Below are 17,665 nucleotides of genomic sequence, written 5' to 3'. Positions count from 1 at the left end.
GGTAGGGAATACCTACATCTTACAATTTATACAACCAAAAGTTTAAGTAACATACCCAAAGTTAAGGAGTTACTCATTAGTATGTTAAATGAATTAATGTACTAGTTTAAACTACACGAAATTGCCATTTTTGTAGGTCAGAAAAGGCTAAATACAGGCAATTTCATTTGGTTCTACCTCTGTAATTTAAACTCTTTGGTTTAATTCTCTCTTTGCACAGAGAAAGCATTCACTTTATTGTGGTGGTTGTTCCATCTCTTTCTCTTTCTCTGACCGGGAACCGTTCAACTTCCGTGAAGCCAGTCCCCTAATCGGTTCTATATAGACATTCTTCAAGAATCTGTCATTCACCTTTGTGGTTCTTAATCCTCATTCACTGTGATCACATTTACATTTATGGCTTCATTTATTTTCTCTATAGAATGATTTCACATCTAAGTAGAACCACAGAACTACAAATGTTAGAACTTCAAGGAAAAGTAGAAATTATCTAGTCTAAGCTCTTTACTTTTTACAAATAAGGAAACCTACTTTTCAAACTTCCAGATATTCATTTTAGTGTGCCTACTGGGGGAAAAAACAGTGGAAAAAATGCATCAACACTTCCCATTAAATGTGCCCCAAATCGAATTCACCATTTCTCTGCTCCACCAATTAAAGCTTCCTCTTGGATTCTTTATTTTGGTAGTCATTGTTCTCCCAGTTACCCAATCTAAATCTTATAATCATCACTGATGATGCCCTTTTCTTACTCATCCTCAAATCAGCAATTCTTATATATGTTTTCACTGCAATATCCTTCCTATCCATTCCTTTTATCTAATTTCATTGCATCTCTCTGCCAATTGTTCATTCATTCATTCATCATGTATTTATTCAGTTCTCTTTTGTTCCTAATTGGAGCACTGGACTAGATGCTTTGGGCAACACAAACATGGGTCAGATAAGAGATCTTTCTGTACTAAATCACTTCCCCAGACTCCTGAATATACTTGATTATTCTTTCTCTACCAACCCCAACTTCTCCCTGTTCTCTAACTTTAGTTCTTACAATAAAAATCATATTTTTATCATCATTGCTAATTTATTCTTGGTCTAAAATATAACTCCAATTATATCACTTCATTCCTTATTTCCCAAAGTGTTCCACTTGCATTTCAAACTATCATGTTCAACATATCTCCCAACCACCTTCCTACCTTTAGATCTCCTACTGCCCTGCCAATAACCTGAAGACTATTCCACTTGCACCCTCAATTTTGCCTGACTTCCTTCTTACCTTCTTCATCATGTCTTTGCTCTCACCTTTCTTTCTGCCTCGACCACCTTATTTCCTTCTCTGTGATGTCAATATAACAAAATTCTGTCCATCCTTTTAGTGTCACCTCAAATGCCAAGTACTTCTTACAAAACTATTAATTTCTCAAACAAGTATGGCCTTCCCCCGCTCTGAATACTCATAGTGCTTTCTTTTACTACCTTTACTGCAGCTATTGTTTACCATGTAGTTTGTGCAACTGACCTAGGCACCATTTGGCTTTAAACTCCTTAAAAGACTCACCTATTGATCTTTACATCACTCACAACCCTCACGCATACAGAGAATGGCCATGTAGTCAGGACTTTCGAATCCTACATGACTTAACATATACGTCTCAGTTTCCTCAGCTGTAAAATGGGGACAATAGCACCCTTCTAAATAGAAATTGTCAAGATTAAATGAGACAAATATATAAATTATTTAATGTGGGCCATGTAGCTGATACCTACAAGTTTTGGTTTACTCTCTCAAATATGGTGAATTGAAAACTATGCTTTGAATTATCCTCAAATATTTGAAAATTATGGCATAGGTTTTATTTGAAATAACATGATTTTATGTGCTCGTGTTCAAATCAATTACATCAGAAAGAGAACAGAGAAGCAGCTGGACATTTGTTTTTTACCTGGTATTAATCCCAATAATCCATAGATACTGAGTTTATTGCTTTTTATTTTCTTCTATTCTGTAAATTCATTCATGTGTTTTGCTTCTTTTGCCAAGGCACTAAGCCATAGATTCTGTCCAATGCTCACCAAATTCTGCCCTAGGTAAGTGGCCACAAACAGTCATACCCAGTGCCAACCAAAGGAGTGGAGGTACTGCAGAATAACTGAGAACTTCATCTAAAGGCAAATTGATATAAAATTAAGTTACTGAGAAATATCAGAATGTGGCACACCATTTCTGACTAGGTTTCTTTACCGATAGGTTCTAATTAGCATCAACTAAATAAACAGCATGATGCAGGATTTCAAAGCTGTACTTTAAAATCAGACAAGCTAGATTTAAATCCTATTCTAACATTTCTTAAGCTATGCGATGTTGGTCAAGTTACTAACTCCTCTAACTCTCAGATTACTCATCTGTAAATTGGAATAATAACAGTAGCCACCTTATAAGTACATGTAAATTGTCAAGCACATTCCAGAGCACTTAAAAGTAAGTGCTCAATTAATGTTCGTTGCTATCATTAGTAAACAAGATATAAATAAGTAACTAGATAACATGTAATCCTATCTAAATATCATTGTAATATCCAACAATTTAACTTAATTTAATTTCTTCAAACTATTATGTAACAACCCTCCTTAAATTAAATAGAAAATCTATAGCATTTATTAATAATGTAATGTAATCTTCTATATTTGGGTGGTAAATAACAAATAACATTAGTTCTGGCGGGACCGAGTGAGCAGCCCGAGGTGGCAGTGGCCAAGAACGGGGATGGTGACAACGCAGAGGCAGAGAGGGAACTGCCCGACCCGGCACAGCCCTGTGAGTGACCCCCGGCCCGGACCTGCTCGGGGGGCAGACACTCGCCCGGCTTCCACCAGCCCCACTGGGCCACTCAGCGGCCCGGGGGCTGCCTCTATTTTCTCAGGTGGTGGCAGCTCTGGCCCGGCTCGGCTCCTCACTGAGCCCTCCCACTTGCTTGCCCCGGCGTGGGGCTTCCCGGGGCCTGCGGGCCGGCCTCCCCTCCCACTCCCTCCACAGTTCTCTGGCGGGGCTGGTGGCATGAGGCATCCCCAGCCAGTGTCGAGAGGGCAAGGAAGTATGGGCTGGGCCAATTGTCACTCCACCGCACCCTGGGCTCCGGCCCCCGGTAAACTTCCTGTTACCAGGAGGCAGATATCATCTCTGCAGCCACCAGTTTAGAAAAATGCCTAACCGATTTCTGGTTAGGAATAGTGTGGTAGGAGAGTTCCCGAGTTCGCTTGAACCTGCTGGAGATCTGATGGCGGGTGGGCACCAGACTCGGTCCGCGCTGGGGGGATTCAAAGGTGAACCGTGTGCTGCAGGCTCCTCCCCCGAGGAGCTCACGCTCTGGTGTGGGAGATAAGACAAGTACACAAATAACCACAATACCAGGAGAAAGGTGAAAAGTCCCGAGAAAGATCTACATAGTGCTACAAAGGCACCCAGAGCGACCGATCATCTGCGCCTAGCAGAAACCTGGTAGACTTCCTGGATGAGGCGGTGCTGAGCACGGTCTTGAAGGCCCAGCTGATAGACTAGGGCTGCAGAAGACACATCCAAGCCCAGCCCAGTGCACACAGAGTGGGGAGACGTGTGGCCAGGGAGGCAGAGACTCGACAGAAACAACACACCCTGTGGGGTCGCCACTGCACGATCCAACAGCCTGGGCCAGAGCACACAGAACAGGGAGAAGTCCTGCACAGGAAGTGAAAGCTCAACAGAGATCACACACCCTGTGGTACGTGATCCACCAGCCCAGCAGAGTCCAAGCTGACCAGAAAGGTGGATCCCCGGAGAAGCCCAAGACCCGAGGCAACCACACACACAAGGCACTAGAGGCCAACTGAGCAGTCATGAAGGGAGCCATACGAAATTGACAACCACAGCAACATCCTAGTTAGTCATTAGTCTCAAACAGGTGGACTGTGAAACCCCCTGCCACAATGAATAAACATCAAAAAAAAAAGATACTAGAAATACAAAAAATCAAGAAAGTACACCACCAAAAGTTAATAAATCTCAAACTCTTGATCCTATAGAACAAGAAGCCCTTGAAATGACTAACAAGGAATTTCGAGTGATAATTCTAAGGAAACTGAATGAGATACAAGAAAACTCAGCTAGACATCATGATGAAATGAGGAAAAGTATACAGGACCTGAAAGAGGAAATGTACAGGGAAATCAATGTCCTGAAAAAAAATGTAGTAGAACTTGCTGAACTGAAGAAGTTATTCAGCGAAATAAAAAACACAATGGAGAGTTTAACCAGTAGGCTTGTTGAAGTTGAAGAGAGAACCTCTGAACTTGAAGATGGGCTGTTTGAAATGACACAAGCAGACAAAAACAAAGAAAAAAGAATCAAAGACATTGAAGAAAATCTGAGAGAGATATCAGACAACCTTAAGTGCTCAAATATCTGAGTCATGGGTATCCCAGAAGGGGAGGAAAACGGAGATTGCATTGAAAACATATTCAACAAAATAGTGGCAGAAAACTTCCCAGGTATAGGAAAACTCACAGATCTTCAGATCTAGGAAGCTCAACGATCTCCAAATGTATTCAACCAAAAAAGGCCTTCTCCAAGACATGTTATATTCAAATTGGCAAAACTCAGAGACAGAGAGAATCTTAAAAGCTGCAAGAGAGAAGCGTCAAATCACCTATAAGGGAGCCCCAATCAGGCTAATATCAGACTTTTCATCACAAACCCTAAAAGCTAGAAAGGAATGGGATGATATTTTCAAAATACTAAAAGACAAAGATTGCCAGCCAAGAATACTCTACCCTGTAAGGCCATCCTTCCGAAATGAAGGGCAAATAGTATATTTCTCAGACAAACAAAAACTGCGGGAGTTCACTACCACACGACCACCCTTACAAGAAATCCTCAAGGGAGTACTGGGTTTGGTTTCTGAAAAATAACTACCACTGCCATAAAAGCCCAAGAAAGATCAAAACCCACTATTATAATAACAATGGCATTCATGAAGAGAAAACAATCAAACAAAAACGCTATCTACAACCTAAGGAACCAACAAACACAGAAACCAAACAGTAAATCAGAAAGCAAGGAACAAAAGACACCTAAGACAACCAAACAACCAATAAAATGCTAGGAATAAATCAACACCTTTCAATAACAACTCTTAATGGAAAAGGCTTAAATTCCCCAATCAAAAGACACAGACTGGCTGACTGGATTAAAAAGGAGGACCCAACTATATGCTGCCTACAAGAGATCCACCTCACCCATAAAGATTCACATAGACTAAGAGTGAAAGGATGGAAAAAGATTTACTATGCAAACAGAAAAGAAAAACGAGCTGGAGTAGCTATTCTTATATCTGACAAAATAGACTTTAAACTACAAACCATAAAAAGAGACAATGAGGGACACTATGTAATGATAAAAGGACTGATCCATCAAGAAGACATAACAATCATAAATATGTACGCACCCAATGTTGGAGTAGTCAGATTTATAAAACAAACTCTTTTAGACCTAAAGAAGGAAATAGAAACTAATACCATAATAGCAGGGGACCTGAACACCCCACTGTCAATATTAGACAGATCATCTAGGCAAAGAATCAGTAGATAAATACAAGATCTAAACAAGACTCTAGACCAATTGGAATTGGCAGATATCTACAGAACATTCCACCCAACATCCTCAGAATATTCATTCTTCTCATCAGCACATGGATCATTCTCCAGGATAGATCACATATTAGGTCACAATTCAAGTCTCAATAAATTCAAAAAATCGGAATTATCCCATGTATTTTCTCAGACCACAATGGATTAAAACTAGAAATTAATAACAAACAAAACTCTGGAAACTATACAAACACATGGAAATTAAACAGCATTCTACTTAATGACATATGGGTCCAAGAAGAAATCAAGCAGGAAATCAAAAAATTTATTGAAACTAATGAAAACAATGATACATCATACCAAAACCTATGGGATACTGCAAAAGCAGTATTGAGGGGAAAATTTATTGCATTAAATGCTCACTTCAGAAGAATGGAAAGATGGCAAGTGAACAACCTAACACTTCACCTTAAAGAACTAGAAAAACAAGAACAATCCAAACCTAAGGTTAGCAGACGGAAAGAAATCATTAAGATCCGAGCAGAACTGAATGAAATTGAAAACCAAAAAACAATTCAAAAGATCAATGAATCAAAAAGTTGGTTTTTTGAAAAGATAAATAAAATTGACAAACCATTAGCATGGCTAACAAAAAAAAGAAGAGAGAAGACTCAAATAACAAAAATTAGAAATGAAAAAGGCGATATTACAACTGATTCATCTGAAATACAAGGAATCATTCGAGACTACTATAAACAACTATACGCCAACAAATTTGAAAATCTGGAGGGAATGGATAAATTTCTGGACACACACAAGCTCCCAAAACTGAACCCTGAAGACGTAGAAAATTTGAACAGACCAATAACAATAAAGGAGATTGAAGCTGTTATCAGAAGGCTCCCAACAAAGAAAAGCCCAGGACCAGATGGATTCACAGCAGAATTTTACCAAACAATCAAAGAGAAATTGACACCGATTCTTTACAAACTATTCCAAAAGATTGAAACGGACACAAATCTCCCAAACTCATTCTATGAAGCAAACATCATCCTGATACCAAAACCAGGTAAAGATATAACCAAAAAAGAAAACTACAGGCCGATATTCTTGATGAATATAGATGCAAAAATCCTCACTAAAGTACTAGCAAACAGAATACAGCAACACAAACGTAAAATTATTCACCACGATCAAATGGGATTCATCTCAGGGATGCAAGGTTGGTTCAACATATGCAAATGAATAAATATGATGCACCATATTAATAAACTCAAACACAAGGACCATATGATCATTTCTATAGATGCTGAAAAAGCATTTGATAAAGTTCAGCACTCATTCATGACAAAGACCCTCTCTAAGTTAGGTATAGAGGGAAAGTATCTCAACATAATTAAAGCCATATATGCCAAACCCACTGCCAATATCATCCTGAATGGGGAAAAGCTGAAAGCTTTCCCTTTAAGAACAGGCACTAGACAAGGATGCCCACTCTCACCACTCCTATTCAACAAAGTGTTGGAAGTACTACCCAGAGCAATCAGAGTAGAGAAAGAAATAAAGGGCATCCAGATTGGAAAAGATGAAGTCAAACTGTCCCTGTTTGCAGATGACATGATCCTATATATCGAACAGCCTAAAACCTCTACAAAAAAACTCTTGGAATTGATAAATGATTTCAGCACAGTAGCAGGATACAAAATCAACACACAAAAATCAGTAGCATTTCTTTTCTCCAATAGTGAACATGCAGAACGAGAAATCAAGAAAGCCTGCCCATTTACAATAGCCACCAAAAAAATAAAATACTTAGGAATTGAGTTAACCAAGGAGGTGAAAAATCTCTATAATGAGAACTACAAACCACTGCTGAGAGAAATTAGAGAGGATACAAGAAGATGGAAAGATATCCCATGCTCTTGGATTGGAAGAATCAACATAGTGAAAATGTCCATACTACCCAAAGTGATATACAAATTCAATGCAATCCCCAACAAAATTCCAAAGACATTTTTCTCAGAAATGGAAAGAACTATCCAGACATTTACATGGAATAATAAAAGACCATGCATAGTCAAAGCAATGCTGAGCAAAAAAAATAAAGCTGGAGGCATAACACTACCTGACTTTAAGCTATACTACAAAGCTATAATAACCAAAACAGTATGGTAGTGGCATAAAAACAGACACACTGATCAATGGAATAGAATAGAGAATCCAGAAATCAACCCACACACTTACTGCCAGCTGATCTTTGACAAAGGCACGAAGCCTACTCACTGGGGAAGGGACTGCCTTTTCAGCAAATGGTGCTGGGAGAACTGGATATCCAGATACAGGAGAATGAAACTAGACCCATACCTCTCACCATTTACTAAAATCAACTCAAAATAGATTAAGGATTTAAATATACACCCTGAAACAATAAAACTTCTTAAAGAAAACATAGGAGAGACACTTCAGGAAATAGGACTGGATGCAGACTTCATGAATACGACCCCAAAAGCATGGGCAACCAAAGGAAAAATAAACAAATGGGATTATATCAAACTAAAAAGCTTCTGCACAGCAAAAGAAACAATTAACAGAGTTAAAAGACAACCAACAGAGTGGGAGACAATATTTGCAAAATATACATCTGACAAAGGATTAATATCCAGAATGTATAAGGAACTCAAACAACTTTACAAGAAGAAAACAAGCAACCCAATTAAAAAATGGGCAAAAGAGCTAAGCAGACATTTCTCTAAGGAAGATATACAAATGGCCAACAGACCTATGATAAAATGCTCAACATCACTCAGCATCCGGGAAATGCAAATCAAAACCACATTGAGATACCATCTAATCCCAGTTAGGATGGTTAAAATCCAAAAGACTCTGAACGATAAATGCTGGTGAGGTTGTGGAGAAAAAGGAACTCTCATACATTGTTGGTGGGACTGCAAAATGGTGCAGCCTCTATGGAAAATGGTATGGAGGTTCCTCAAACAATTGCAGATAGATCTACCATATGACCCAGCTATCCCACTGTTGGGAATATACCCAGAGGAATGGAAATCATCAAGTCGAAGGTATACCTGTTCCCCAATGTTCATTGCAGTACTCTTTACAATAGCCAAGAGTTGGAACCAGCCCAAATGTCCATCATCAGATGAGTGGATACGGAAAATGTGGTACATCTACACAATGGAATACTACTCAGCTATAAAAACGAATGAAATACTGCCATTTGCAACAACATGGATGGATCTTGAGAGAATTATATTAAGTGAAACAAGTCAGGCACAGAAAGAGAAATACCACATGTTCTCACTTATTGGTGGGAGCTAAAAATTAATATATAAATTCACACACACACACACACACACACACACACACACACACACACACAAACACACACACACAAAACCGGGGGGTGGGGGAAGAAGATATAACAACCACAATTACTTGAGGTTGATACAACAAGCAAACAGAAAGGACATTGTTGTGGGGGAGGGAGGAGAGGGAGGAGGGAGGGTGGTTTTGGTAAGGGGCAACAATAATCAATCACAATGTATATCGACAAAATAAAAGTTAAAAAAAAAAAAAAAAAAAACAGTAGTTCTTCCAGTGCTTACCCCACCAATAGAGATCTGTTCTTGTTTCACTGAGAACTGTTTCCCTTGATCCAGGGAGGGCCTGATAAAGCAAAACAATCCACTTTTTAGGTTTTAGATCAACCAAACATTAAAAAGAAGTATACATTCTCAACCATTTTGTTGTATATTTCTTTACTTCCTTACCTTTACAGCAACCTGGCTTGCCCTGATGATAACTTTTCTCCTTTAATCTTATCAAAGGGAGACTGTTTATTCTCCCATACCCCACATAACTTAGGGACAGTGCATGTTGTCTGATTTTTCACTGTTCTAAATAATTATCCTTCAAATTTGAGCCGAGCCCCTGGATTATTAAAGCTAATGCCATCTGGCTGTGCCATAACTCTATTCCTGTTCATCTACTCACTTCCTGGCATAGACTAGCATCTACGTAATTCCTGGAGTATCAGAGGAGTACTGTCAGTCCCAATCTTCTTACTTTGTTCTTCCACCATCCTGTATAATGGCATAGCTTACACTGACAATTGAATTAAACTCAATCTCTTCCCAAGTTTCATGACCTTCATACTTCCAGGGTCCTTCATCTTCATTCTACTTTGGCCATCAGCTTTCATGACCTTAGACCATGAGTCTTATTACATGAAATTAACTCATCTCTGAAAACCTCTAAATATTTCATTCTCTGGCCATAACCTCTTCTATTTCTTAATTGTTAATTCAGTTACTCCTACTAACTTTTTTTTTTTTTATTCCACCTAGATTCCCAGTTATCAGACCCAATTTTCTATAGTCTTTGCCCTCTTGGACAATCAATGATCCTGATTTACCTGGGATTTTCCTGTTTTTAACATTGACTGTCCCTGAAGTCTGTACCTAAGGGAAACTCCTCAGCCCCGGTCAAATCTGCTTCCTTTTTCTATTTCCTTCATTATTCAGCCTATACTTCATGACTATCATTTCATCCAAACTGGAGTAATATTCTGAACCCCCATTCCATGCTTTCCTTCCATTAAAATGCTCTGACACATGTCAGTCTTGGTCACAGCTACTCCTGTGAAGTGCTGCTTCAAAAAATTGGTTCCACCATAAGTTAGTATCTTCCTTCTACCTGGATTCTCAATAGTGCCCAGAAATCTTTGCATCGCTCAGAAGGGGGCCTCACATCCTACTTCATGCAGAAAATAGAAGCAGACAGTGAAGTCAGTGACCAAACTTTTACATTTATTTGTATTTCCACCCATCCTTTCTGATTCTCTCCTGCAATAAACACAGGTAGTTCCCTCCTTAGACCTAAGGATAACCCTATGACCTAAATCCCACTCTGTACCACTTTCTCAAAACAAGTTTATTAGTTATGTTTCCACACTTTCCTGTTAATGAGTCACCTGATTAAAAATACAGATTATAAAATTTCTCCTCTAGAAATCTGCCTTTTAAACAAATAATTTAAGGAATTCTTATCTTAAGGCAAGTCTGAGAAACACTGGATTGCTCCCTCTCTTTTCCAATTTTCACCTTCTTCCTTTCTACTGACTCCTTCCATCAGCCTACAGAGAACAACTTTCTTCACATTTTAAAACCAATACCATCACTACAAAAACAATCCTACTCTCAACTCTACGTCCTCCTTCAGTTACTATCCTATTTCTTGCCTTTCTTTTGTAGCCAAACATTTTTCTGCCAAATCACCTTTTCCTCCTCAAACTGTCTGGCACCTGGCTGGGTGCCAGTAAACTCTTTATGGCCATATCCATTGAATACCTTGAAAATTATTCCACTTAAACTCTCCTTGACATTTGCAATTGTTGACTGCTCCCTTGTTTAAGGGTCTCTTCCTTTTACTTTCTTTTACTACCATACTTTTGTTATTTCCTCCCAGCACTGTGGCCCTCCATTAGTTTCTCTTTATGCTTTTTTCTCTCTCTTCTTTTAATGTGTAAGTTTCCTTGGGCTCAGTTCTAGTCTTTAATACATTTGTATACTTCACACTCTCCTGAGTAATCTCATTCACTCCCATAATTTCAATAACCTACTTCTTTGTGGATGACTCTTAAATTGGAATCTCTAGCCCAAATCTCTCCCCTGGGCTCCAGATGCACATGTGAAAGGCCTATATGCCATCTTCTTTATCTCTGCTTGCTTGTCTCACTAATACCCTAAACTCAACCAGTTATCTTCCTATCTCCTCTAAAGTTTTCTCTGGCTTTGCAAAGAGTGACAATACTTCCTCTGTCTCAATCATGATGTATTATCAACCAATCACCAAGTACTTGTCAATTCCACCTTCTAGATATCCCCAGAATTATATTATTGGAGAAATGGTTGGAAAATACCAAACATTATGAAGAAGAGCAAGAAGAAAGAGGAGGAGGAGGAAAGACAAAGAAAGAAGAGGAAAAAGAGAAGAAAATGGATCCATAATCCTACATGCCAGAGACAAACCATGCTAACATGCTTATGAATATTGCTGTAAAATTTTCTCGGTATGTGTATTGTTGCTCTGTAACTGGTCTTTAAAAAAATTATACATGGTCTTTGCTACTCAATATATAAGAACATCAAATATCCTTCTATAACAGCATTATATTTTATCATTTTACTATAATATCATTTATTTAACAACGTCAATAGTTATACTATTTGCAGTTTTTTTCCTGCTTTAATTAAATATTGCTGTAATCATCATTCTCTCATTGTCCCTTGTAATAAATTTCCATAAACACAGAATCATGGGGTAGTCATTTGATACATCTACTATCAAACTGACCTCTGGAAATACTGAACCATTGCACACATCCCTCAGCATATCATGAGACATCCCCACTTCTCCATGTTTTCCATTTTGTTTATCAGAGGGAAAAATACCTTATTTGATCAGCATGGTAGTTTTTCCCTTCCTGTGTCTGGCACTAGTGTCAAGAAACAATTTGTGGGAGGTTGCAGCACATGCCTTTTGTAGAATAGCTTCAACACCAGAGGGAAAAAAAAAGATACATTATTTAACAGATACTTTAGTTGGAATAGCTCCTGGTGTGTGATTTGGGTTAATTACTGTCATCATCCTTCAAGCCCCTGGCATAGCTTCTATTTGGATAAGCAAATTTAGCATTGGTACTAAGCCAAAAATTAATTCTTAATGTTGCTGGACATAAAATCCTATGAAATCCAACTGTTAAAATGGAACTAAAGGTTCCTAATTAGACATAACTAACAAAAACCAATAATTTATTGGACACTTTACAGAAAGGTATTGCTTTTCCAAACTAAAAGGTTATTTATTCTTTTTCCACAAAAATACCACATGTGGTTCTAGGTACATTGTTGTGAATAACAGTTTTCATTTGAGTCCCTTAAAAGAGCAAATTATTTTATGCTGGTAGAGAAGTTCTAAAAATGAGTCTTACTCTGCCCTTCAGAAATCCTCAGGAAAATTGGCACAATACCCATTTACATATTTTTGTATAAATGATGTAAAATTAATATACTGAAGCCATTATCCCCAAACTGAACACACAATTGAAAGGTATTGAGTACATATGGGAAGATTAAAGTGACTAAGAATGTCTGGCACAAAAGCCAGAAGGGGGCAGTATATATACTATGATACTATCATTCCCAGTTTATTTCATTCCAGGAAGATAGGAATAGAGATTTAAGAAGATAATTAATATATACTGTGCAAGTTTAGACTAGAAGATGAAAAAATAAAATGCGAAAACAGTTCAGAATATTTTAGTTCCTATTAGAAAACTGAGCTTATACCAATAAACTAACTCTAATTCATAAATTTTGAAAGAAGAAATTTTCAGACATTATTCTATTCAATCCCCTTTCTTTTTGCCTCACTCCTAATGAGCAGTTATCCGATTTCCCCATGAACCTTTCCATGAGGAAGACTCCATGTATTCCATCTCAGTACACCCCATTGTGCAGAGGCTCTAACTGTTGGAAAGTTCCTGCCTTCTTACATCCTTTAATCCCTAGTCTATTCTAATTCTGTACTAATTGGAAATAATTGGGTAATTCTAAGGAATAGAAAATTAGGTTGAAAAGTCAGGAAAATTCTCACCATGTAATACTATCTTATCAATATGAGGGTACTTCAAAAAGTTCATGGAAAGATTCATACCATCTTTTAATTTTATTTGTCCACAAACTTCTTGAAGTACACTCATAATAAAGCAGATAAAAGAATGAAAGCAAGAATAGAAAATATCATAGAAAGTAATATACTAGGACAGCCAAATAATTGGAAAAATTAAAATAGATCTCTCAACTATAAGATAAAAAATTTAATTCCTATGGTGAAAAACAAGAAAAGATCAATGTGTGGACCTTGCTGATTCATGGTTAAAACTAACTAGTGTTATCACTGACCATAAAAGTAAGCTTGACTCTGGGTTGTGTTGAGAATAAGACCTATTGGAACTGAGGTGATCGTGCCAATCTATTCTTCGTTGAAGAAGTAAGTTTCAGAATGCTGGCTCCAGTTTGAGTCTCTGCAACTTAAAAATGTTTTAGGTACCATTTCTGCAAACAAATCTTTATAGGGATTGAGTTTCCTTTTTCAAGGATAAATAGAGAAAATGCTTTCTCAGAAGTGGTTTACAAAAATTTCAAGGGGTTCAATTTAGGTATTATGATTAATAGTGATTTTGTAAATAAGGAAAATTGATTTATTGCAGAGGAAAATGTATAATTAAGCTTACAACAGTATTGGTTTTTAAGTTTAAGATTTTATCAAGCTACTTAGTGCACGGTGAGACAATACACAGGTGAAAGCTCTTTTTATGATTTAGAGATGTGTCTACCCCATAGCACGTGGATTTCAAAGTATGTTTCAGTGCTTCTGAATTAACTTTTCTTGGAGAGCCTTAAAAAATGATACTCATTTAAATAAAAGATATTGAGTTACGCTAGTCAAAAAATAAAATAAATGATGGATTAGAAAATCTTTGAGTGTTCTTTTAGTCTCTATTTATTTATCCATTTAACAAATCCATTTATTAAACACCAATTTCTGTGCCATTCTGTGTCCTAGCTGATTAGAACATGAACAAAAAGATAAAAATTCCTGCCCTTATGCACTTATAACCCAGAGGTAGGAAAAAAGACAAAATAAAAGTAAATCAGTAAATTTTCAGTACGCTGGAAATTAATGAGACTAACAAAAAAAATAAATTTGGGAAGGGGGTATATTGTGATATAAAACAGGGTGGCTAAGCAAGCCTTCATTGATGAGGTAACATCTGAGCAAATACTTATAGAAGTCAGGTGAGCAAGCCAAATGGTTATCTGTGAAAAGTATGCCCTACACAGGAGATCAGAAAGTAGAAAGGCCATGAAGTAGAGGAATGCTTAGCTGATCCAGGAACGGCAAAGGGTCAGTGTTGCTGGAGCTGAGTAGTGAGTGGTGAACTTCAGGAGGTTCTGACATCAGAAAGTTAAACAGGCCCAGGTCCTGTAGGTTTTCACACGTCATTGTAAGAATCTGAGATTTTACTCTGAGATGTGAATTCTTTGGAAGTTTGGGGCAGAAGAGTGATATGATCTGACATATTTGTAAGAGAAACACTCTGGATGCTACATTGCAAACAGCATATTTGGTGCAAGGATGGCAGCAGAAAGTCCTGTAACAAGGTAATTACAATAATCCAGGTAAGAAACGATTGTGATTTGCACAAAGATGGCAGCTATTAAGGTAATGAGTACTGACTGAATTCTGGATTACTGGATATATTTTGAAGATACAGCCAATGGGATTTGATGATGGACTGGATGTAGAGTCAGAGAGGTCAAGAATGACTGCAAGATATTTTTACCTGAATAACTGGAAGAATGGCATTGCCCTTAGCTGAGATGGAGAAGATTGCATGTGGGGCAGATTTGCATATGGTGTGGGAAATCAAGAGTTCTGTGTTGAGCATGTAAGTCAGAGGTGTCATTTAGACATTAAAGGAGAGATGTTGAGAGGGTCAGCTGCTGTCCAACCCTGGAGTTCAGAGGACAGGTCTGGAGAAGAGATATTAACTTAGAGATGTTAGTGTATAGAAGGAATTCAAAGCCCTGAGACTGGATGACATCACCATAGAAAGGCACCGCCAAGATAACAGATAAACAGTCCAAAGTTTTTATGATCAATGAGGAATAATTTAGTTGACCTACTGAGTCAGCTAAACCTCGTATGCATACAAAGCTCCAACCTGCAGCACCCACACTGTCCACATGTCCTTGGCATACATGATCCTTTAAAAAACTATGCTATCTATCCTAAGTGAATCATTGCAAATATATGACACAATACACTGTACCTCACAAAAATGTACAAGTAGATGTTAAATAAATAAATAAATTCACGGTTTTATTCAAAGTCATGTCTACAAAATTCTGAGCTAAAGTGCTTTCCTCCCCATAATCTATCCCAATTCTCCATTTTAATCATTTTGACCAGAGGCCGCTCCCTATAACTCTAGCCACTTATTTTTTAATTCCCTTATAACTATTATTTTCTTTTATCTTTCAGCTTCCGGTTTGGGCAACTGCTAAGAGAAATATTGGAGGAAAAGCTGTTTAGGCTAATTAGCCTACAGTCACTGATTATTTTAGTAATCTACAAAAAAAATTTAAAAAATGAAGCATAATATAACAAAATCCAAACCGGGCCAAAGTTTGACTATTTTTATCCCTCCCTCCCTTTCCTTTCCTTTCCTTTCCTTTCCTTTCCTTCCTTCCTTCCTTCCTTCCTTCCTTCCTTCCTCCCTCCCTCCCACCCTCCCTCCCTCCCAGAAAGAAAAGACCACAGCAATACGTTGAACTTTGAGAAGGAGAGAACAAACCTAAGGATACTAGAGATGGGAGGAAGGGAGGGAGGGGATTTCAGAAGTGATAGGTCAGGTAAAGGGCATAAAGAGATCTCACAACTTGTAAGAATGAATATACTAATAATAAATAATAAAAATTTTAAAAATAAACAGTAGCAAATTCCACAGCTTTCGAAAGATACGCTATTCATATCTTGTGATAAATTAAGTATTAAGCATATTACCTGCTTTTAGAGCTGTATTTTCCAAAGTAATACTCATACAACCTATATTTCATGAGGCCTTTAAAATAAATGACCAAAAAAAGAGACACTGGCTTCTAACATTCCAAATCATCCTGTTAACTCCTGAGGAGATACACTTCCAGGGGAAACAGTGGAGTCAGATTCACCTATTCAACGAACATCTACTGAGCACCTGATTTTGCCTAGCATGAGGCCACCTAAGTACTGGGGACAGAGAAAATGACAGACCCCACCCTCAGTCTAATCCTAAGATGCACTCATAGACATCTCTTTCCCACACACAAAGCATAAATTAGTACTTAGCCTGCCTGAGAGGGCAAGGAATCATTTTCAAAATTGCTAGCCATGAAGAAAAGAGGAGATGCTTTTTTCTTAAGAATGGCTACAGTCATCTGATGATGTGTCAAATATTTTTAAATGCATCTGCAAATAGAATATTTGTGATATGAGAAAAGAGTAATACCAAGGAATAAAAAAAATAACAGTACACAATTAATGTGTGTTAGCTTAGGTCCTTAGGTCCAAAAGAGGAATACATCAGCAAAATGACTTTGTTTTTAAATTTCATGGCATTAAAATAATAAATTACTCTGATTTTGATACAAACTGATTTCATATTTTTATGACCATTATATCCAGGTAAAGCATAATGCGAGTTAATGGCTATCAGTTCATGCAAAAATACTGAGACATAGCCCTATATTTCTTCTTTTACCCTGAAATTATAAAATAGGTAACTGGTTTTGGTTTGTTTACAGTGATGTTCTGGAAAGATATAAGAAAAGAATCATGATATGATGGTATACGTGACACCCTGTCTATAGCTGTAAACAGAGATGATGGCACATCCAACACTTAGAGTAGGCAAGGTTGATCTCTATGGAATATTAAGCTAATACTGGATTTCAAACATCCCTGTGTCCTATGCATTAGATAAGGATCAAACCACTTCATTAACTTTTACATGTCTATGAATCTTAATTTAAAAATCAGGACTACAGTAACAAAAATTAGTAAATAAAACAAATTGTTAATTCTTAAGAGTTGGATAGATGTATTTCCCCTTTGACTTTCCCCCAGATTCTTTTCCTTTTGTTTCTCTCCCTCAACACACTATATTACACCTCAGATGTTTAAAGTATTTATTATTTATTTCACATGGATTTATGCTCCCTGTTCTTAGTCTAAAAGTAAGGTAAAATGTTTAGACCCATTATATTCTAGACCTGGAATAGAGTTTATAAATCATCTAAACTCTTATTTTATAGATGAAGAAACATACCCCAAGGCATTTTAAATTTTTCTTAAAAATCGGAAATAAACTTGATTTTTAACTGATGTGTATGTGCCATTGTATTTGTTTCTTTTCTAA

General features: G+C 37.4%; 1 pseudogene; it reads right to left on the bottom strand.

Moving 5' to 3' along the window:
* The window catches only part of LOC134362857 (multidrug resistance-associated protein 1-like), an 85,780-nt pseudogene that overhangs the window by 26,929 nt on the left and 41,186 nt on the right, over positions 1 to 17,665 (bottom strand).

The sequence above is a fragment of the Cynocephalus volans genome, chromosome 1 (assembly GCF_027409185.1).
Source record: "Cynocephalus volans isolate mCynVol1 chromosome 1, mCynVol1.pri, whole genome shotgun sequence".
Taxonomy (NCBI): domain Eukaryota; kingdom Metazoa; phylum Chordata; class Mammalia; order Dermoptera; family Cynocephalidae; genus Cynocephalus; species Cynocephalus volans.
The sequence above is the reverse complement of the archived record's forward strand: the minus strand, read 5'-3'. Positions and strand labels throughout refer to the sequence as shown.